Genomic DNA, 23099 nt, shown 5'->3' with positions numbered 1-23099 from the left:
GATTTCAAGTGGTTATCCGATGAGGAAATTTCATCATTCCACCTCGACTCTATCAAACCCGACTCTCCCATTGGATACATTTTAGAGGTAGATTTAGTATACCCTAGTGAATTACACGATTCACATCGAGATTATCCTTTTTGCGCCGAAACTAAATGTCCACCCGGTTCTAAGATGAAAAAACTGCTTTTAAGTGTAGATAAAAAGTCAAATTACATCATTCACGGGGTGAATCTAAAACAGTGCATATCAAATGGACTTGTTTTAAATAAAATACAAAGAATACTTTCATTCCGTCAGGAACAGTGGTTGAAACCGTACGTCGACCTCAACTCTAAGAAAAGAGCGCAGGCGACAAGCGCCTTTGAAAAAGACCTGTATAAACTCTTTGTAAATAGCATTTTTGGTAAAAGCATTGAGAATATTGAAAAGAGAAAAGTAGTACATTTCTGCAAATATTGGGATGACATTGAGACTTATTCAAAGCCTCGATATGGGCTAGCGAGGTACATATCAAGACCACATTTCCACAGCTTCATAGTTTTTTCAGAAGATCTAGTGGCGGTACAGTTGAACAGTGCAAAAATTGTATATAACAAGCCTACGTATGTAGGATTTACAATATTGGAACTTTCGAAAACTCTCATGTACGAGTTTCATTATGACTATATGATGAAAAAAAGTATGGCGGCGATAAGTGTAAATTATTATATACCGACACGGATTCTTTCGTATATGAAATTTACAGTAACGACTTCTATGAGGACATTAAACCGGATGTGAGTGAGAAATTCGACACTTCAGATTTTCAAGAGAATAACATTTATAATTTACCAAGGGTAAATAAAAAAGTTGTGGGGGTGATGAAGGATGAGGTCAAAGGAAGAATAATAACCGAATTTGTAGGGCTGAGATCTAAGATGTACGCCTACGCATTGGAGTCCTATAGCGATGATACAAAACAATGTGAGGATGATTATGATGATGATGATGATGAAGTGCCTGCGAAGAAAAAGAAAGACGATGTACAATGTGTGAAAAAAAGTAAAGGTGTTAGCGCTGCAGTCGTCGCTAGGATACATTTCCAACAGTATAGAGAGTGTTTAAATCTAAGTAAAGAATTTCATGATGATATGTATAATATTATAAGCGATCACCATAATGTTTATACTAGAATAGTAAGGAAAAAAATATTAAGCGGTCTAGACGATAAAAGGTTTATCACACCCGATCGCGTAGACACTCTACCTTGGGGTCATTATAGTTTAGAAATAAATGATATTTATTAAACAATCACTTGTTTTTTTTTATTTCCAGACAATACCCCCCTTATAATACAGCGGGCTTAGCATGGTAGCGTGACAAGGCCGTGATAGGGCGAAATCGTGATAGTTATCCACATCTGACAGCGGTAGATGACAGAATGACAGCGTTAGATGACAGAATGACAGCGGTAGACGACAGAATGACAGCGGTAGACGACAGAATGACAGCGGTAGATGACAGAATGACAGCGGTAGATGACAGAATGACAGCGGTAGATGACAGGAGCTTGACAGACGACAATTTGCATAACATAGTCGTTGCCGTCGTTGATAATTTGACACATTGTCCCATTTTGACAGTTCAACTTCGTTAATTCTATCTACGTGCTTCTTAGGTGACGATAAGCCTTGTCGTGAAAGCAAAATTATTGAATAAACCAATTTTAAGGTATAAATTACGGGTAAATATCAGTTTTTCTATGATATTGAGTTATTAGTTACAATGTTCCGCTGTATATATATATTGTCAATTTTTTCTTTGCAGGAAAGTCAAATTTTATTATTCCTACTCGCGGATGCTGTTAAAGAAAAAGAGCGTCTAAAAATCTCGTGCATAGCTTTATCAAGACACTCTTACAACCCGTCTGATATGCCAGACGAAGAATTTCGGGCATTTCGCATATTTACAGTTATGTGCCGAACTTAACGCCGAGCCTCAAAAGTCAAAACGGTGATGGATTACTAAAACACCTAAAGGTAAAGCTATAAAATTGCAGTGTTTCTCGTAAAGTTTACATGTCTGTCAAACAAACCTCTCGATAACAATGCTCCTAAACTCTTAAATACTACCTCACATTATAAATGTAAAAGTTAGTATGATAAGATATCTGTTGCACAATCTCTTACTTATGCTATTAACCTAGGTTAGGTTACATTACTAAGCTACTTTTTACCTCAACATTCAAATCCTAACCTAAGGGGGAAAATCTACTTGAAAAACTTACATCTAGGTAGATACTTTTTTGTTTTAGGTTCTAACAGGTGTAATAACACCTGCTAGCTGATGGCAACTAGTCCATTGGTCAGACTACTGTGAGCCAGTAGCTATTGAAGCAATTTGTAATAGCTGTAAATAGAAGGTAGGTTCTTTTGAGTACCGAATTAAGTACTAGACATAAAAAAAACTGTAACGCTCCACTAGGTCTGTCTTAGTAGGTAACTTTTACTCTTTTGAATAAGTATGAGTGTGGCTGTATTGTGCAATGAGATAGGTACCTATTATTTGATAGTTAGGTACCTCTGAGATACATAATCTGGGAATGCAATATTAGGTTTAATAAGGCACCCAGTTCTAATCTAATCTGCGCCTTGTTTACAGACATAAAGACAAATGATTGTTCCCGGCGATTAGTTAGTATATCTTGGGTGCAAATATACTGTTCTCATGTGAAAATATTTCCTCCGTTGCTGCCACATGAACCTACTTTTACTTATTTCCTTTTATTTCTTCCAGAAAACTTCTCTTGGATCAAGGGAGAAATTAAGGAAGGCGCTCCTCAAGGACTTCCTAAGCATCATGCACAAAACCGGCTGTTACTAAGAGTGTGCGCTTGCGAGTTGCTAGCGAGCTTAATAAATACATACTTATGTCGCCTATGTTTTACTATCACACGAATACCTACCTAAACTATTTACCTATGTTTCTATACAAGTAGAGACTAGTAAACATTCAAGACGGACAATCTTCATACAAAACAGCATTCCCCGCAACTTTAATGGACTCGACATAGGTGAATAGGTTTCGCTTATTCCTATTTTTTATTTTAGCTTTATACGTAATAAATCTGTCACTGTTAGGTACTTAGTACCTCTATTATAGCTGACTCATAGCGCGGTCCCGATACTTTAGCACTGAATTATCTCTGTTAGTGCTGAGACAAAACAAGCCTCTATAACTGAAATAACCTCAAGTCTCATCTCTATAAATGGAACCCTCTGTAAATGAGACAGAAATTTACTTATACCTGGCTGAGACCCTGGGTAGGTGGAATAATAATAATAAAATTCTTTATTGTGCACTACAAAGAAAAATACATGTTACAAACAAAGACAGGACATAATGTTTTAATGTTTATTTGGGCACAAACGGTACATGTTTCTTATAAGTGAGAAATATTGCCCCCCCTTGATGAGATGAGTATAGGCTAAAGGTGTGGCGCCATCTATTCGAGTATAACTTTTTCTTGCTTTCCGAGGCACATTTTTTCCTTATACTATTTATCTTGCTTATACGGAGTTACATAATTATGTCTTTGCTATAAGTAACTTAAATTCCATTTACAACAATGACAATTCTCGCGGCGTTGTCAGTCTTCTATGTTTACTAATGTAAAAACTGATACAGATATGTCGGATTGTCGGCTCTGTGCTGCTGGAGAGAATATTATAAATGAGTAAATAATACAACCATTGCCAAGAAAATAAACGAAGTTTATTTACACAAACCTATTAAGTAAATGTAGATAGATAGACAAATCATTTATTCTTTTGCCACAATACACACATATAAAAGAAACAAAAGAAAAATATAAAAACAAAACAAAAAAACCCGTAGGATTGCTGTGTGCGTTGCAGCAAAACAAAATTGCTGTGCCCTTACAGGGTCTGTATTCTTGTAATTTGTAATACTATGAGCAATAAATATGTTTGAGTTTGAAAAGGGTTCCAAATTATTGTTATAATTATTAGCTTCTTGACATATTATAAAAATGTTAAATTAAATTAGATATGCAGGCATTATAATTGGTACAAGCAATAGATAATAATATAAGTATAAGTAGGTAACAAAGATAGATATAACCCCGTAATAGATGAATACAGTCTAAGGAAAAAAAGTGCTTCGAAAATCAAGAAAATTTGATTCTCGTTCAGAGGGCGCTACTAGCTTTGGCCTACTGTCGTATAGATGGCGTTGACGGTTTCGTTTGTCATTAAAACAATTTTAACGCATATCAGTGAAAGAACATGGGTCAAAATCATAATAATAATTAATGCAAATAAAAAAACTAATTTATCCATATTTAAATACATTTTATCGTATTTTTATAAATCTTCATTTTTAGTTTTAAAGTGTGTCGATAGATGGCAGTGAATTTACTGTGGTTACAAGATTTACTATGACAGTACCGCTCTAGTGTAGGTAATGAGGGCTACCGCGTTTAATTCCGCCGCTAGGGGCGCGAGTGTAGATGGAGGTCTTTCAAAATGTCCAATGCAAAGAAGTTTTAGGGGCTTCAAGCTTTTTTATCGGGAATTTACTTAACTCCTTCCTTATTCATAATTGTGGTAAATGTTTGTTCGTCTTTGATTAATCATGGTAAACATGATATAGCTCAATAAATGTTAGTGGTTTATAAAAACTGCCAACTAAAATATATGCAAAATTAAACAAGTTGAAAAAATGGCACATTTAGACGTTAAAATACCTTTGTGTATATTAGAACGTATTGATTTTATAAAAATAAGCATAGAAGAATTTACATCTACAGTGGCGCCAACTGGTGAGCACAAAAACTTTAGCCCTCTGTAGGTACCTCATAAGTACTAACATTATGTGCCCTACCCGGGTGTCAATGTACTGACTACATTTTACTAACATCTTCTGTAATGCACATGACTTTTAATGTTAAATAAATGAAATGAAATAAGGATTTTGTTCAAACTGATATTTTTGATACAAGTTTTTATTGCCGATTCTTTTAACAGGCAAGGAGGACTATCGTTTTTTTGCTCACCAGTTGGCGCCTCTGTTCTTCTTCTTCTTTTAAAATTATGGCTTCAGCCCAGTGGGACTATTTCGCCAGTATCAAGGTATTAAGAGGTTTAAAAACGACAAAAATTGTACGGTTGTACAAGACAGTGTACGGTGATTTGTTAGCTCTTGTAAATCGATAGCTAGACTTTACAAGAAGCACGTGGACTACCGGCCGTTGACTCCAAGATGGTGGTTAAACCATTTACTGCACACTACCACATTAGTTTACTGTATAATAAGCTATCGATATTACACTTTAAACAATATTAATGAGCAAAAAACAAAGTAATTAATCACGATGCTAACTATCAAGATGGCGCTCGAACCGGAAGTCCGGCGCCTCTGTTGATGGTGGTCCAAAACACTAAAGAACAGCTGTCAGTCATTGAAGTGACATTTGACATTTCGAACTATGGAAAAGACCACCATCTACACTAGCGCCCCTAGCGGCGAATTCATACGCGTTAGCCCTCACTAATACTTATCAAGACAATTCTAACAAATCCAGACACAAATTAGGTTGCGTTATTTTATCTCCTTCTATGACCTCCTATATGACCACTTCCTGCGTCCATCATCAGATATTCGATCGTACTGCAGGGAAAAGGTACCCTACGTTCATACAAATTTAAATTTGTATGCAGGGGGGTGCCTTTTCTCTGCAGCTGACTGTACAATAATATTCCGTTATCACCCAACTTATATAATGTATTATGTTATCACCCAACTTAAAGAATGTATGTGAAGTTTTAGCTCAATCGAATACAGGGAAGTGTGGTCGTATTGATTTTATAAAAATAAGCATAGAAGAATTTACATCTACAGTGGCGCCAACTGGTGAGCACAAAAACTGTAGCGCTCTGTAGGTACCTCACAAGTACTAACATTATGTGCCCTACCGGGTGCCCGGGTGTCAATGTACTGACTACATTTTACTAACATCTTCTGTAATGCACATGACTTTTAATGTTAAATAAATGAAATGAAATAAGGATTTTGTTAAAACTTATATTTTTGATACAAGTTTTTATTGCCGATTCTTTTAACAGGCAAAGAGGACTATCGTTTTTTTGCTCACCAGTTGGCGCCTCTGTTGATGGTGGTCCAAAACACTAAAGAACAGTTGTCAGTCATTAAAGTGACAAGTGACATTTCGAACTATGGAAAAGACCACCATCTACACTAGCGCCCCTAGCGGCGAATTCATACGCGTTAGCCCTCACTAATACCAATAGATGGATACAGTCTAAGGAAAAAACGTGCCTCGAAAATCAAGACAATTTGATTCTCGTTCAGAGGGCGCTACTAGTTTTGGCCTACAGTCGTATAGATGGCGTTGACGGTTTCGTTTATTATTTAACAATTTTAACGCATATCAGTGAAAGAACATGGGTCAAAATCATAAAAATAATTAATGCAAATAAAAAAAATCATTTATCTATATATCTAAATACATTTTATCGTATTTTTATAAATCTTCATTTTTAGTTTTAAAGTATGTCGACAGATGGCAGTGAATTTACTGGGGTTACAAAATTTAATATGACAGTACCGCTCTAGTATAAGTAACTCTATGCTAATACTTATCAAGACAATTCTAACAAATCCAGACACAAATTCGGTTGCGTTATTTTATCTCCTTCTATGACCTCCTATATGACCACTTCCTGCGTCCATCATCAGATATTCGATGGTACTGCAGGGAAAAGGTACCCCACGTTCATGCAAATTTAAATTTGTATGCAGGGGGTGCCTTTTCTCTGCAGCTGACTGTACCATAATATTGCGTTATCACCCAACTCATATAATGTATTATGTTATCACCCAACTTAAAGAGTGTATGTGAAGTTTTAGCTCAATCGAATACAGGGAAGTGTGGTCTAATTTATCTTGCAGGACTTGATACATACATTGCAACGTTGCAACTTAAGTTTGTAAAAAAAAATCCTTTACACTGTAATAGATTCACCTACATATGTTTTACAAATAAACACTGACTATTGACTATTCGAAATGCATGGACATGCCACTTGCTGAGAGGTTTGTTCCAGGCGGAATGTAAGAACTTTTCTTCTTTCGTTCGATAGCTAAATTTTATGACTATCCCTTTTCTAAATAAGTCTTCCATGTCCTCGATAATTTGAGTGTCCTCTAATATGTTATGACTGAAACAGAAACAAAATAGATTAGATGAGGTCATGAGTTGTATAGGTATAGTGGTGCAGGCTAGTATGGCGGTTCATTGGCAAATTATGAGAAAATAATGTCACTTTTAGAAAGCTCTCGTTTTTAAGTCAGGGGGATTTTTTTTGTTTCTCAGTATTCAGCAACATCTACCTGTAAGAAATGATCTTAACACACACACACACACACACACACACACACACACACACACAATGTGCTAATACCCATACTTAACTTTTTTTTTAAGCAGAAACATATGCGAGCGTTACTCCAGATTTTTAAATTAAAGGAAAAATGGAATAATTTACACCTCCGGCAGGACTCGAACCTGCGACCATTGGAACATCGGTCCAATCGCTTCTGCCAACTGAGCCACGGAGCCCTACATAATTTATGGCACAAAGTGTGGTGGTCTTTTTTGTCAATAAACTTGGATTCTTGCATACAAAACCAGGTTCTAGAATATAGGTACAGACAGGGTAAGAAAAAAATGTTTTTGAAGTTTTGAGTGAGGTCGACGGGTTTCAAAGTTTTTAATATTTGTTAGAATCCTTATGCACTTTTTCTATAGTGTGAGTAAATGTATGAATAATTACGTAGTTTTTAACAAGCAGAAACGTCTGCGATCGATGCTATTAAGCTTAGAATAAATTTAAAAGTGGAAAAATTAGTGCCTTGGGTGAGACTTGAACTCACGGCCTCTGGATCTATACTCCAGCGCTCTGCCAATTGAGCCACCAAGACCTCATCCATAGTCAGCAAATCTTCCCACTATATGGGTCTAGGGGACCCTAGCGATATCTACCGTAAGAGTGTTACACTTCTTAAACGGCCACCGGAGTTCCAAGTAATATTGGAAGTTCACGTTTAGTTAGTGATAGTTTAACAAACTTACATACATACATATAATCACGCCTATTTCCCGGAGGGGTAGGCAGAGACCACGGATTTCCACTTGTTACGATCCTGACATACCTCTTTCGCTACCTTCACTTTCATAACGTTCCTCATACACGCTCGCCGGTTTAGGGTGCTCTACCTGGTCTTTCTTCAGGATTTCCCCGATCTGATCAGAAAAAGTCCGCCGAGGTCTGCCCCTTCCCAACTAACGTTTCTACCTCTCCCTTATACACTCTCTTTGTTAGCCTTTTTCCACTCATTCTTTCCACGTGTCTAAACAGGGAGTATATATATATATTTCGCTAGCATTTTCTTCTGCGCCTAAGCATCGTCATCGACTGAAAAACAAATTCATGATAAAGTCAGTTATTGATTATTGGTCAAACAATCTACACGAACTATAACTTTTTCTATAAATAAATTATTGTTCTTTAGAGAAACTTACATTATCGGTGGCATTTTCTTTAGTTTTCACATCAAATCAGTATATATTTTTTTCTAGTCAGTTGTAAACCCTACTTTATTAAGCTAAATATTCTCACGCTTCCCTGTCTCTATATATATGAAGTCGCATTATACGTTAAGTATAACCCTGACCAATTCTCTTATTTCATAAGTTATCGCCATCAAAATAGAATACAATCTAGATCATGTAAAACAGCGTTACTAGCAAAAAGCTTTTTTGGAATGGTACCAAAAATTTATAATAAGCTACCAAAACAAATTTTGGTAATTGATGATTTAAAGAAATTCAAAAAAATATTATATGATTTCCTAGTAAGTAAAGCATATTATTCTATTCAAGATTTTTTGTCTGACTCAGGAGATTTCATTTCCTTTTAATTTGTTGTGTTGTGTATATTTTATTAAGACTAGTTTATAATTTCACGCTACGGCTCTGTAGCTATTTGTGTGCCATGTGGCGAAACATTGTGATACTATATTATACATTTAAGACCTGTTGTACATACCTATGTTTAACAAATAAATAATTTGGAATTGGAATTGAATTGGAATTGTATTTTCTTCAGACGCGCACGCGTGCTTGTCAATGTCAATATTGTCAATTGTCAAAACGTTAAGTCCGCTACAGACTACGCGGTGCGAAGCCGCGAACGCGAGCGTGAGTCGATTTCGCTTTAGATTAACTTGCGTTCGCGGCTTCGCGCCGCGATTCGCGCTCGAGTGTGCTTTAAGTTGAGAGAACACAATTGGGTAGGTAAAGTTTTTTGAAGATAGGCAAATTATATTTTTATCCGATAGTATTCGTCTTAGCGATCACGGAAATGCAGCTCTTTTATTTTTATTTCGTATTATTTATTAAATATATATTTTTAAGTGACCGAGATGACGTTTGTGAAATTTAACAGCAGATCGCACTAATGCCTGTGCACGTGATTTAATTGATGAGATAGAAAAAAAACGATGACAACTGTCAGTGTCACTTAGCCTTAGCTGTCATTGCCGAAAAAATAAAAATAACGGCCCAACCTTTCTGTTACCTTGCGTTTTGCGATTTACTGTTATCATTGAGATTTTTGACGACCTCAGCACGACCCAGGGACTTCTGATTCACCACGACATCTGCGAGTATTTGGACAAAGATTGAAACTACTTTCGACAACTTGGCACTGCTTATTGGACAACGTTTTCTTCCCTTACGACGACCCGACCCCTGCGCTGACCCTTGGACTAATAAATTAGTAAATTAAGATCACAGACACCATGGAACCAGAATCTGAAAACGCACGAATGGATCTATAATATTACAGGGATGAACTTTAGTGTTTTGTGCCGTCGTGTAAGAAGCGCAGACTTTACCACGTCGGCTTATTTAAGCATACCAAAGTCTTTACAAGCGATTTGGTGCCAGGCATTGGAGATATATTGCCCAAAACGCAACTTATATGTATGTGAGGACCATATCAATGTAAGTATTGTTTATTATAATCTACATATGTGGTGTTTTCTATAAAAAGGGACCTTATTATCAATGGCGCTTACGCCATTATAAACGATGCTCCGATATAAATACAATGCCGCGCGACGCTGTGCGGCGTAAGCGCCATCGACAATAAGGTCCCTTTTCATAGAAAATGTCCCATATTAAGATTGTAGTCTTTAATGTAGGTCCTTTTTGGCTACAAAGTTGCCGTGTTCTTTCGTTAACATCATTATTCTTCATTTGTCAAATATTACATATTTTTTACACATTGCTACTGTAGGTATTACTGTCTAAAATCATAACCCTTTAGCTGCAGTTTAAGGAATGCTGTTTAAAAACTTAAAATCACTTTAAACAAGTTCTTTAAGGCTTGTGTAATTAATTTACTCACAACCAACTTGGATCATTTTGTGTTAGTGACAGTATTAATCTTAAGGCTAATAAGTAAACATTTTTAAATGTTTTAAATGTTATTGAACAAAAGTTTTATCGTTTCAGGAAACTGCTTGCAACTTTCTTCGAAAGAGACACCTTCCAAAGCCGAGGTAATACAAACCAAAGTGATCGCCAGCTTGCGGGTACACATGGAACATGTCATACGGCGGTTGAGGGAATCCGCATTCTTGGAACCTCACTCGACTGTAAACCATAATCATGTCCAGTATGTAGATGAAGCCGTTTTGATAGCATGTGCTCTAGTAAACTTGCAAAGCAGTATAATAAAAATCAAATATTTTTTGTCTCGTTTTATTATATAAATCCACAAATGAATATCCTTTTACATAAACAAACACTTATCAAATAAATCATATAATAAGTATTAGGGGACATCCTACACGAAGATCGACCTAGCCCCAAACTAAGAAAAGTTTGTAAGTACAGTCCCCATCAGATGTATCAGACCGGCTAAAGTTCTCACAAATATCTGAGCACATCTTTATTGTCAAGACATGAGGGTATGTGTTCAGATATTTTTGAGCACATCGGCCGCTCCGATATATCTGATGGCGACTGTACTAAGGGTACTAGGAGACGATATACAACATACCAATATAGATGAGTACATACTCATATACATAGAAAACACCCATGAGTCAGGAACAATATCTCTCTTGTTTATTAAAAAACTGATGAGAAAGTTGTATTTTATCCACATGTGGGGCAAAGTAATCAGATGCAAATTTTGAGTTGTTTCCTTAGGTTAGCTGGTGGAATTGACTTTTAAATGATGATTTTGAATGATCATTTGGATTTGGTCTTGTTTGATAGTTAATATTTTCTTCGGGTTGGTGTGGTGAAAATTTTTGTGTTTCACTCGGGGGCAAAATTTGTTTAATCCTCGTGCTTTGAAACCCTTGCAACGCTCAAAATTCCACTTTAAACAACAACTTTGCCCCCCTGTAAAACAAATAACGATTGCTCAACACACAAATACCAGGGGCCCATTTCTCGAACGGTAAGGTACATACCTGCGTCAAACAAGGGCCATTTTAATACAAATCTAAATATTTTGTAGAAATGAAGAACAAGAATAAAACGTAGGTTATTATAGTACTTAATATTCACTTTATTGACTGTCTGAAAAAGTAATTCACTGTGACCCGCTCTCCCCTAATTTGAGATTTAGGTATCACTACACTACAATGATTTGAAGTTTGAAAAAAAAAAAACATTCTAAGATTCAGGCATTTAAATAAACATTTATAGCGCCCCGGCTTCGCACGGGTTACACAAAACCTTAATGTGGGCTGTACACACTCGTTCTCGGCCTGTCTTGGGGTGTCTCGATAACCGATTCTGTGTGCCTTTGGGCACTTATTATAAGACTTTATTTACCAGCTGATGCAGGGCAATCCTCACTATCACATGATGCATCATTGACATTATTATTATTTTTGTCTAAGTGAACGGTCACAATATAATTTTTTTTTCTTAATTTGGTCTCCGTTACAACTTCAGCCCGAAGAATACATTCTGTGTTGCTTCTTTTTATTTCGACATAGCCTACATTATTTTCCACATATCCGTTCCTTGATGCCCTAAAACAATAAAAAATGAATGAAGTTAAGGTTTAAGGTCTATATGTAGACTAAACATTGCAGGTAAAATATAAATAACAAAATGTTTAATGTATGTATTTCACTGATACGTACAGGAGGGCCTTCGCTCCTCTAATTTCGGCGGCATTGCTGTGCTTATCACTGTTATGATAATAATTTAAAATCATAACTAGGTCCATGTGGGGCAAGTTTGTACAATCTGCTCGCATAAACTCGCTCATCCTTCTTGCAAAACTCAGTCCAGGGTCTGCGCAAGGGTCGGGTCGTCGTGAAGGCAAGAAAACGTCCAATATGCAGTGCCAAGTTGTCGAAAGTAGATTTAATCTTTGTCCAAATACTCGCAGATGTCGTGGGGAATCAGAAGTCCGTGGCTCGTGCTGAGGTCGTCGAAAATCTCAATGATAACCATATGATAACACTAAATCGCATCAGAATATGCTTAAGTTATTATTCTGAGATTTCTGAGGTTATTTTTCGGCAATGACAGCTAAGTGACACTGACAGTTGACTTGACATCGTTTTTTTTTCTATCTCATCAATTAAATCACGTGCACAGGCATTGCAGTGCCTGATCTGCTATTAAATTTCACAAACGTCATCTCGGTCACTTAAAAAAATATATTTAATAAATAATACGAAATAAAAATGAAAGAGCTGCATTTCCGTGATCGTTATGACGAATACTATCGGATAAAAATATAATTTGCCTATCTTCAAAAAACTTTACCTACCCAATTATCCGTGCATGTTAGGCCCCACCCATTCGCACGAGAGCTTATAGAAAGAGATATCGCTTTCTCGCTCTTACTTATGGGTGCGTCCCACACGCAACGCTTTTTAAGCTCTCGTGCGTATGGGGCCTTATAGTTGGTCAAGCAAATCTTATCAGTAAATAAGAACAAAAAAAACTATACTCATCCTTTTCTTTTGGGTGCTAGTACTAGTGTAAGACAAAGATAGTATGATTCTCTCTCTTGTTTGAAATGTCTATGTTTGAAATGAGACGGTCCTTTAGCCCCATAGACCTACGACTCCACGAGTAGCATTACATAGATGCGGGCTACCGCGTGCGCCCGTAAGGGATAGACATAGATGACGTCATAAACGTGGGGGTACCATATTGGTAAAAATTACGTTGGGGCGATTACCCTGGAGGCAAAGTTTGACGGTATTAAAATTGTTGAATAAATGTCAATGGGCCGTTCTATTTAGGCGTATGAACAATGAAATACCTCCTATAATTCGCGCAGGTGGTACAAAACTAAACATGTTTAGTAAATAAAACGTAAAATAAAATGTATTATGAGTTAAAATTTTATGAAATCACAAATCACAATCACATTATTCACACCAATTAATGTACACCACATTTAATCTTCACAACATTTGTTTATTTTATTTTTTAGAATTAGAAATACGAAAAACTTAAGTCAAAATTACCCATAAAATGATGATATCTTCATCTGGTATCCCTAACATGATTGTTATGCAGCTAAATTAAGAAGAAGATTCGGCTGACTTCAGACTCGTCTGAGTAGCTGACAGATTACCACAAACAACCTACGTAATTTGGGCGGATAATTTTACAAATAATGTTTTGTTAATTTGCGTAAATAATTGTGATATTTTTATTGAAATCGTTTGATTCTACATTGCTTTGAGTGTAACGTAATTTTACGATGTTATTCTCACATATTGCGTTAAGAGGAAGGTGTAAAATACCGTACTTACGTGTGAAAGGTTATGTTCTCATATTTTTGCTCAGAGCGGCTATGACAGCCAATTACAGAACAATTCACCATTATTTTATCAATTCAAAACGCTAACCATCTCTATGTTTTATAAGAGAAAGCACAATTTCATAGAAAACAACAATAATTAAACAAGCAACGAAGCACGACATGTCACGTACTTATTTGTTTGCCACAATTTCGGTTGTGGCAGCGGTGGAAAAGTGAAACTATGACAAAGACAAAAAGTACTATATTGCTCTCTGTCACTACTCCTTAAAGATACATAAGACTATCCCGTTCGGTCATTTCGCCCCACCCCTCATGACCGATCCATGTTATACTAGATTCATGTTTAGCCCGCTCCAGACTACGCGGCGCGAAGCCGCGAACGCAAGTGTGGATTCGATTTCGCTGATTAGCGAACTAGACTCCAAACTCGCGTTCGCGGCTTCGCGCCGCGATTCGCGCATGAGTGTGGAGGGCCCTTTTGACAAACTATATAATGCAAGTCAATTTGTATAAAGCTGTCACTCAACTGTCACTCATTTAAACTCTTTTCAATTTGGAAGTGTAGTAATAAAACTAACTATTCGTGTTCAATCTTTGTCCGACACACGTCCGAAATTTAAATAAGGCCAGCCATTGACATACACTCTAGGCATAGATAATCGTGGTCACTTTCGAATGATTGTCGATAACTTTTTTCATTACCGACGTGATATTGTTATCGTAGTCATGTATGAATGAATGAATGTTTTTCATGGAAATATGGGACACTTGGCAACACTGGCGCACGTGTGCGGCAGTCTGTAAGGTTCGCACCGTTTTGACGTATTTGCCTTTACAGGTCGTAACACACCGTCGCACCGCACCAAGGTCATTGTGCGACGCATCCATAAGTAAGAGCGAGAAAGCGATATCTCTTTCTCGCTCTTACTTATGGGGGCGTCGCACAATGACCTTGGTGCAGTTCTAGGAATAGGTAGTACTGGCGTGTGCTTCCATACTATCGCACCGAACCGTCAAAACGGTGCGATCCTACCTTACAGACTGCCGCACACGTGCGCCAGTGTTGCCAAGTGTCCCATATTTCCATGAAAAAAAAAGAAAAACATGGAAATATGGGACACTGTTTGTGTCCCTATTCCTAAGGGCCCTCCACACTCGTGCGCGAATCGCGGCGCGAAGCCGCGAACGCGAATGTGGAGTCGATTTCGCTGAATAGCGAACTAGACTCCACACTCGCGTTCGCGGCTTTTTTTTTTTTTTTTATTACAAAAAGGCAAGCACTTGACCGCAATCTCACCTGATGGTAAGTGCCGATGCAGTCTAGGATGGATCATGCTTACCTAAAAGATGTCTATTCACTCTTGATTTAAAAAGATCCAAGTTATAGTGGACTGGGAATATATTTGCAGGAAGTGAATTCCACTCCTTAGCTTCGCGCCGTGATTCGCGCATGAGCGTAAAGGACCCTCTAGAATTGCTCCAAGGTCACGGTGCGGTACGATGGTGTGTTATGGCCTATAATTTCGAAGTGTAATAATAAATCTAGCTATTCGCGTTCAAACTTCATCTGACACATGTCCGACAATTGAATAAGGCCACCTATTGAATGGATCTTTCAAAAACTCTAGGCATAGACAATCGTGGTCACTAACGAATGATTGTCGATTAGAGATTTCCGGTTCTAACGCCATCTTGATAGTAGCCTCGTGATTAATTCCTTTGTTTTTTGCTCATTAATATTGTTTAAAGTGTAATATCGATAGCTTTATTATACAATAATCTAATGTGGTAGTGTGCAGTGAATGGAGAATTAATCTCAAAGCGTGTTTAACCACCATTTTGGAGTCAACGGCCGGTAGTCCACGTGCTTCTCGTAAAATCCAGCTATCGGTTTTACGAGACAACTACAACAACCACCGAACAGCGTCGTGCTCTAAGAGCATTTATTTTGTTCCTACCCTTTTACGTGACATTGGCTACGGGCAACACCGCCCTCAAGTCCATCAAGAAAAGGAAAAAAAAAAGATTGTCGATTACTTGCATTATCGACGGGATATTGTTATCGTAGCCCGGTACCATGCTCGCAAAATGACAGTTTTTTACGATAACGTTAGAAGACAGCAGTCCTATCACGCGCAATATGATAATAACCATTTCACGCGCAATATGACAATAACCGTGCTAAGCCCGCAGGAAACATGTATCAACCTGATGACCTGTTTGACGTTAAATGTGCTACCGCTTACGGTTAAGCTATAATTAGATATAAGAGGGATCTAGTACAGACCTAAAAATAATAATAATAATAAAAACCATTTTTTTTTTTAATTATACAGCGTTTCAAACGCGGCGTTTAACCTGCTGTGTTGGTACGGACGTACTTATTCTACTAAGCATGCATACAGACTGCCTCTTTCATAGTAATCGATACTATATAATATATGTAGTCTCACTACAGTACATTATTCCGTTCACGTTGCGACCTACTTTAGGCCGTGTTATGTGGCTGGCATTACCTACGAATTAAAATACATAACTCGCATACGATAAGCAAAGCCAATGAAATACCTATTAGCCGCAAACTTTATATTTTTTTGGTAAAAATGAAAATCTGTCTCGACAAAGCAGGTTATTAAGATTTATAGTCGGTCAGTTAGTTCCAGAAACAGGGAGTGCGATGGACTGTTCTTTATCTTTACATTCTGCGCTAGGCTTTCCTACGACTCAATCAGGCGATGCAGGATATCGTTAGCAAGATTTTGGCCAACCAACCCTGCATACATATGTACACCATATATATATAGGTTGACCTTAGCCATTGGACAAACCCCGAAATCCCAAGTAGGGTTACTTCTTAGGAATGCTCTAACGTTAATATTTTTATTATATAAAACAAAAGATAAAAAAATAAATTTTCAAACAAGTTATTTCTAAAATCGACAACAACAAGAAACATACTGTAGTAATCATTGGCAGTGCTTTTTACAATTTGTTCGAAAATATGCGGCAATGATGACATTTGTCAAAAGTCAGAATCTTATTAGCGTCATAAATAAAAAAGAAAATCAAAAAGGTTGAAGAAGGTTTCATACTATTTATTACCTCAGGAGCTAAGTACTAACACATTGTTAATTTCTTCGTAACCGCTACACCGGTTGTTATGAGACTGTATACTGGTTCTAAATACCCTAATGCATATGTACATTTCGGTTTTGTCCAATGGCTAGGGACACCCTGTATATATATATATATATATATATATATATATATATATATATATATATGTATATACATATAACCATGGATGCACCGCTGCCTACTGGGCATCCATCGTATAGAAGTAGGGGTGGAGCCACGACACGAAAAGAAGAAGACCATGGATGAATTAAGTGGTGAATCTGTGATGTCGTGTCGTCGTTCGAATTAAAATCTATTTTAAATAGCAAATTGTTTAATGCAGGACTCAAACAGCATCTTTAACAGATTTTGTATCAGACGAGGACACTTGTCTCCAATATTGAAATGAATTGTTAATACGGTGTATAAACTGAGTGACCCCTTTTTAATAGATTTAATTTAAATTGTTAATGTTCTATATTTTTGTAACAGGAATTTATGTATTTATTTTTGAGTTAACTGACATTTGACTTGAGAGTTTGGCATTTGTAATTATTTTCTAGTAAGTGATTGTTAAATTGGATGTGTACATGTGAATTTTTATTCTAATAATTTTGTAAATATGTTGACATTTGTAATTGTAATTTGTAATTTTATACTATATTTATCTTCTAATTTTAATTATTAAGAAACTATGTTCGACACAACAATTATAGTTAAGAATAAAGAATGTCAGTGGACAGTTGTGATAAACACAAACTCAAGCACAAACTCTGAAAACAGGCCGTATTAGACCCTACTTAATGGGAAGTTCTTTGAGCTCCATTTAGCCATTATATAGTTCCCTTGTTCACTTTCTAGCTTTATCACACAGCTACAAAGTAAGAATTATGAGGTTTATATAAAGTCTCTGATAGATATTTAAAATTTGCATTTATTATGAGACGGAAAGATAGGTAACAAAGAAACAATATCAAAAAATAGTTTGAAACACGTCTGCCGCACGCACGTGTTTATTAGCAAGTGCTAACAAAGAATTTTAACAGCTACGACTTAAACCTATTGGTATTGCCAATGAGTGATGGCGGTCCTAAGTTCAAACACGCCAAATAATACTATACAATTCACGCTGCGACTTTCTGCACATCTAGCAATAAGCGCCGCAGGTTCTTTTTTTTCCTGTCTTTTACTATCTCTTTCACTGTCCGTAGGTGTGAAAATGATAGCATATCACATATGTAAGACCTAAGACCTAAGAAAGGCTCAAGGTTGAGAGGAGTAATCAACAAAATAAATAATACGCAAAGGATAATACATTGAACCATCACAGAATTTTGCTGTTTTCTTTCTATGTAGCTTCATCATCAAATTATCATCACCGTTTCGAAGGCACCAAAAAAAAAGTACCTATCTACATATTAACATAAAATCTTTTTACGCTGAGAAAATTTCAAATCTCACCATTGAAAAGAGGGGTGAAATTCATTTTTTAATACAGTTGCTCAAAAACTGGTACTTTTTGTGGCTGCGTAGCGTGTGAGAAGCTCAATTTCTCGAACAGCTTTTTACTTTTTAGTTCCAAACTATACTTTCGAAACGCAGTAATTTTATATTAGATTTTTTACTTGGAAATTATGAAATTAAAAACGCTTACGAATACTAGGAGTATTTATTTAAAGTATTCATTAATATATAAATGACGAAAAAGTTAAGAATTTGCATTTTATAGCCTACTCTGTCTTAGGTATCTATGTATGAAATATTTACTTTCCTAAAAATCGTTCTTTGATTTGGCTGAATGATACAAGCATATGCCTAGAAAAAAATAGTTTAAAAGCAAATCAGCCCGCCCTTTTGAAATAACTTCTAACATTATTTAAACACATTAACGCATATAAATATATAATTTGGTACGAGAAGAAGAAGAAAAATATTGAAAATGAGTGATTCAAACATTGATATGACACCACCAGACATTCGTGCTAGAGCAGCAATTGCCAATGACTGTGTTATTCCAGAAAAATCTAAAAACCAATATAATGCCGTCTATGTAAAATTTATCGAGTGGAAAACCTTACATAACGCAAAGTCTTTTTCAGAGACTGTTTTGATGGCCTATTTTCAAGAGCTGTCTGAAACCTATCGGCCATCAACATTATGGTCAAAATATTCTATGTTGAAAGCTGTTATAAAGTTAAAACATGACATAGATATAAAAACTTACACCAGATTGACTGCTTTCTTAAAAAGGCAAAGTGCAGGATTTCAGAGTAAAAAATCGAAGGTACTAACAGCTGAACAAATTGAGACGTTTATTAATGAAGCTCCAGATCAGCAACATCTAGCTACAAAGGTATAAACTTAAATATAAATCTAATAAAATATGTACACAATTTAAGTAAATTAACTCTAAAAATAAAGTAGGAAGTTAAAAAAAATAGAATGAAATAAACAATTGTCTTACAATATATAATAAATATGTAACTTTGTTCATAGGTTGCTCTTTTATTTGGAGTCTGTGGCGCATGCAGACGCGAATCAGTAAAAGTATCAGTAAAAGATATAGAAACACATGGGGACATACTTCTTGTCAAAATACCAAATACAAAAAATAAAATTCCCAGGTCCTTCACTATTGACGGCCCATTTGCAGAAATAGTCAAGAAATATCAGAGTCTGCGGTCTTCTAAGGGCAAAAGTGACCGTTTCTTTAAGAATTTTCAAAGAGGAAGGTGCACTGCCCATTTTTAAACAAGTTTGGGAATATGCCGAGAGATATCGCTCAGTACTTAAATTTGCCTGATGCAAATCTTTACACCGGACATGCATTTAGGAGAACCTCTGCTACATTACTTGCCGACTCAGGAGCAGACATAACAACTTTGAAGAGGCATGGAGGTTGGCGGTCAAGTAATGTAGCAGAAGGATACATAGAAAACTCCATTGATAACAAATTAAAAATTGGAAAACAAATTGCAAAATCAATTAATGTAAAGTCGCAAGAGTCCACAGAATTTTCGTCATCCACATTCCAATCTGGTCTTAATGTACCTGTTAATACTGAACCTCAACCAGGACCGTCACATGCTAACAACACTTCGGTTACACCCAGCCCTGTTAACCAACCAGGACCGTCACGTGCCAACAACACTTGGATTACACATAGCCCCTCTAACTTTGACCCACAGGAATTATCACAACAGCAGGAACCTGAAAATACACCATGCCTGACTAGTCAGACACTTAATTTACATGGAAGAACTCACAACATAACTATGAACTGCACTAATTGTACCATTAACTATAATTATTGCCTTTTTAACCTTGTTTTAATACAAATATATATTTTTTTAATTCTCATTTAATCACAAAAGCAAGTAATTCTTCTTAGACCTCATTTGATATAGTTCTCTTTTCGTAATGTTAAACATAATCATCATTTCTTCTAAACATGGTCATCAACGTGGCACTTGAGCAGCAGTTGTAGGTACATAGTAATTGACTGGTTGACTTCCTAGGAGCCGCTTTGAGTGAATATTATCCTTCCGCCAATTTGTTAGGGACCTGCAAAATGTTAATAATTTAGTAACATTTATAGATTTCTCCAGCTTCTTGTTCAAAAAATAACCTTAAACATAACTAATAATGTGATTTAATGTTTCTTTTACCTCTAATTCTCCTTGATAGTCTTCAAATATTCAAACAATTCATGATATTTTAGTTGTAAACGTGTCCTTGGTCACATGTCGCAGATCACAAATTTGGCACTAAAACTCTTGTTGCATGATCTGTTTCTGTTTGTTGATACTGTAATGTCCTGTACTTCTGTTTTGATAATGTTAAAGGTTCTAATTAATGTCGTTTCAGTATTATAATTATCTGCATTGGGCTGTGGCTGTTAATAATATAGGATCACAAGCGATGTAAACCATGTCCTAAATAAGTTCATACTGTCTCGAATAGCTTTTGCTGTCAGTTTCGCTTTGACAGATTTGGTATCTCTCTCTTTCAATCTAGACAGCGCTCGGTTAACATCGTTTCTCTATAGCTAAGTAATTCTAATTAAGATAAGTCTTTAATCGTTATGCATCCATTATTTAAAGTACCAGATCTTGCTGTTGTTTAATGAATAAACTCCGTGCAACATCTAAATACGTGTTCTGCATTTATTTCTGTCTATCATCATCCTGGAGTCGTGCCGCCTGTATATATCTGCCAAGAGGTTATTGTCCCAGCGCTACACGCCGCCATTGCGGTTAGCCAATACCAGATCGGCAAAGCGGACTTTAGAATGTCTGATGATGAAAGAAGAAATCCCGTGGTCGAACAGAACATTGCACCTACAGGATCCGGTACGGTTGTCACGCCGCCTCCGTCGCAACCTGGACCCTCAACACATGGTCATGGAAGCTCTGCGACCGGCGGCTACCATGTGGAAAAGCTGAACGGCCATCAGAATTTTAATTCTTGGAAATTTGTGATGAGAAACATTCTTATAATCGACGGTCTGTGGAAATGTGTCCTAGGAGAGGATCTCGACCCCACGCGCGACGAGCGTGCGCTTGCGCGCATATGTTTATCAGTAGCGTCCACCTGCCACCAGTATGTCCAGAACGCTAAAACTAGCAGAGAAGCTTGGAATAACTTGGTTAAGGTATTTGAAGACTCCGGCTTAGCAAGAAAAGTTCTGTTGTTAAGAAAACTACATAGAATGGAACTCAGTGCGTATAGCACGATGACCGAATACATACGGGAAACAATGGCTTTGGTGCAGCAGCTTGCTGATATAAATAAAGTCATAGATGATAGTGAGGTTGCTGAAATTTTACTCTCTGGACTACCTAAAGACTACGAAACACTTGTGACTAACCTGGAAACGGTGAGCATGACATCAACACTTAGCAGCGAAATAGTAAGGACCAGACTTTTACAGGAAGAGGCTAGAAGAGCCGATGCAAGTCCCAGTAATGGAGCGGCCTTCATGTCCAAACCTTTATCTGATTCCAACTTAAGACGCTGTACATTTTGTGGCAAAAATGGACATTTGAAAAGATCCTGCTTCAAACTCAAGAGGAAGAAGAAAGAAGATCAGGCAGCCTCCAAGGGCCTGCTTGCCTCTGCCTTTGCAGCCTCCAGCAGTGATTTTCTTATCGACTCGGGCTGCAGTCAGACTATGGTCCAGTGCAGTGAGCTACTTCAATCCATAAAGCCAACAAATCGCGAAGTCATTATAGCTAACAACTCAAAACTGAAATGTGTTGGATCAGGAGACGTTGAGCTACAGTTTAACAACAATGATAATACTATTAAATTAAATAATGTACTGTTGGTTCCAGATCTCTCGGCCAATTTGCTTTCGGTAAGTTGTCTAGTTTCTCAGGGCTATAATTTAGTGTTTTCAAAAGAGGGTTGTCTAGTTTATAATGCTAATTCTCTTAAAATCTCTGGCAAACCAATTTATAAAGTCGCTTGTACAAATGGGATCTATCGATTGCCCCTAAATATCTCCCCCGTGGTGCACTCTTCATCTCTCTTGCATAGGCAAAAGGCTCAGAGTGCTAAACCAATTGAGGTGTCAGCTGCAGAGTGTCACAGGAAATTGGGCCACTTAGGTATGTCTGGAATGATAAGGTTAAGAAACGGGATGGCATGCGGTGTATGTTTTCAGGATACGGGTCTTCAGGAGTTGAAGGACTGTGCTACTTGCCTCAAGGGAAAGATGGCGAGCCAGCCTTACCCTTCAGCCTCCACACACCGTGCCAGTCATGCACTGCAGCTCATTCATTCTGATGTCATGGGACCCCTGCCAGTGGAGAGTTGGGGCGGCTCACGCTATGTTTTCACATTCACTGATGACCATACGAGGATGACCCACGCCTACACTTTGAAGAGGAAAAATGAGGTACTTGCAACATTTATTAATTATAAAAATCTTGTTGAAAAACAATATGGTCTGCCAATAAGAACCTTGCGTTCAGATGGAGGTGGAGAATACTGCAGCCATGCTTTTACTGATTATCTCACTAAACGGGATTGTTCACCAGACTACTGTTCCATATTCAGCTTCCCAGA

General features: G+C 37.0%; 2 long non-coding RNA genes and 2 other non-coding genes across 4 annotated transcripts; 2 read left to right on the top strand and 2 right to left on the bottom strand.

The window, feature by feature from the left end:
- Positions 1-742: 742 nt before the first annotated feature.
- On the top strand, positions 743-2906 carry LOC134747357 (uncharacterized). The gene is made up of 3 exons (XR_010128321.1): positions 743-2021; positions 2297-2404; positions 2779-2906. It is a non-coding gene; the product is annotated as an uncharacterized LOC134747357 (long non-coding RNA).
- Positions 2907-7570: 4664 nt separating this feature from the next.
- Trnai-gau (transfer RNA isoleucine (anticodon GAU)) lies at positions 7571-7645 on the bottom strand. The gene has a single exon. It is a non-coding gene; the product is annotated as a tRNA-Ile (tRNA).
- Positions 7646-7934: 289 nt separating this feature from the next.
- Trnay-aua (transfer RNA tyrosine (anticodon AUA)) lies at positions 7935-8007 on the bottom strand. Its single transcript has one exon. It is a non-coding gene; the product is annotated as a tRNA-Tyr (tRNA).
- A 10548-nt stretch (positions 8008-18555) lies between these two features.
- LOC134747091 (uncharacterized) lies at positions 18556-19967 on the top strand. Its single transcript, XR_010128292.1, has 2 exons — positions 18556-19380; positions 19524-19967. It is a non-coding gene; the product is annotated as an uncharacterized LOC134747091 (long non-coding RNA).
- The last annotated feature ends 3132 nt before the right edge of the window (positions 19968-23099 follow it).

The sequence above is a fragment of the Cydia strobilella genome, chromosome 14 (genome assembly GCF_947568885.1).
Source record: "Cydia strobilella chromosome 14, ilCydStro3.1, whole genome shotgun sequence".
Taxonomy (NCBI): Eukaryota; Metazoa; Arthropoda; class Insecta; order Lepidoptera; family Tortricidae; genus Cydia; species Cydia strobilella.
Note: the sequence above shows the minus strand (reverse complement) of the source record. Positions and strands in the feature narration are given on the sequence as shown.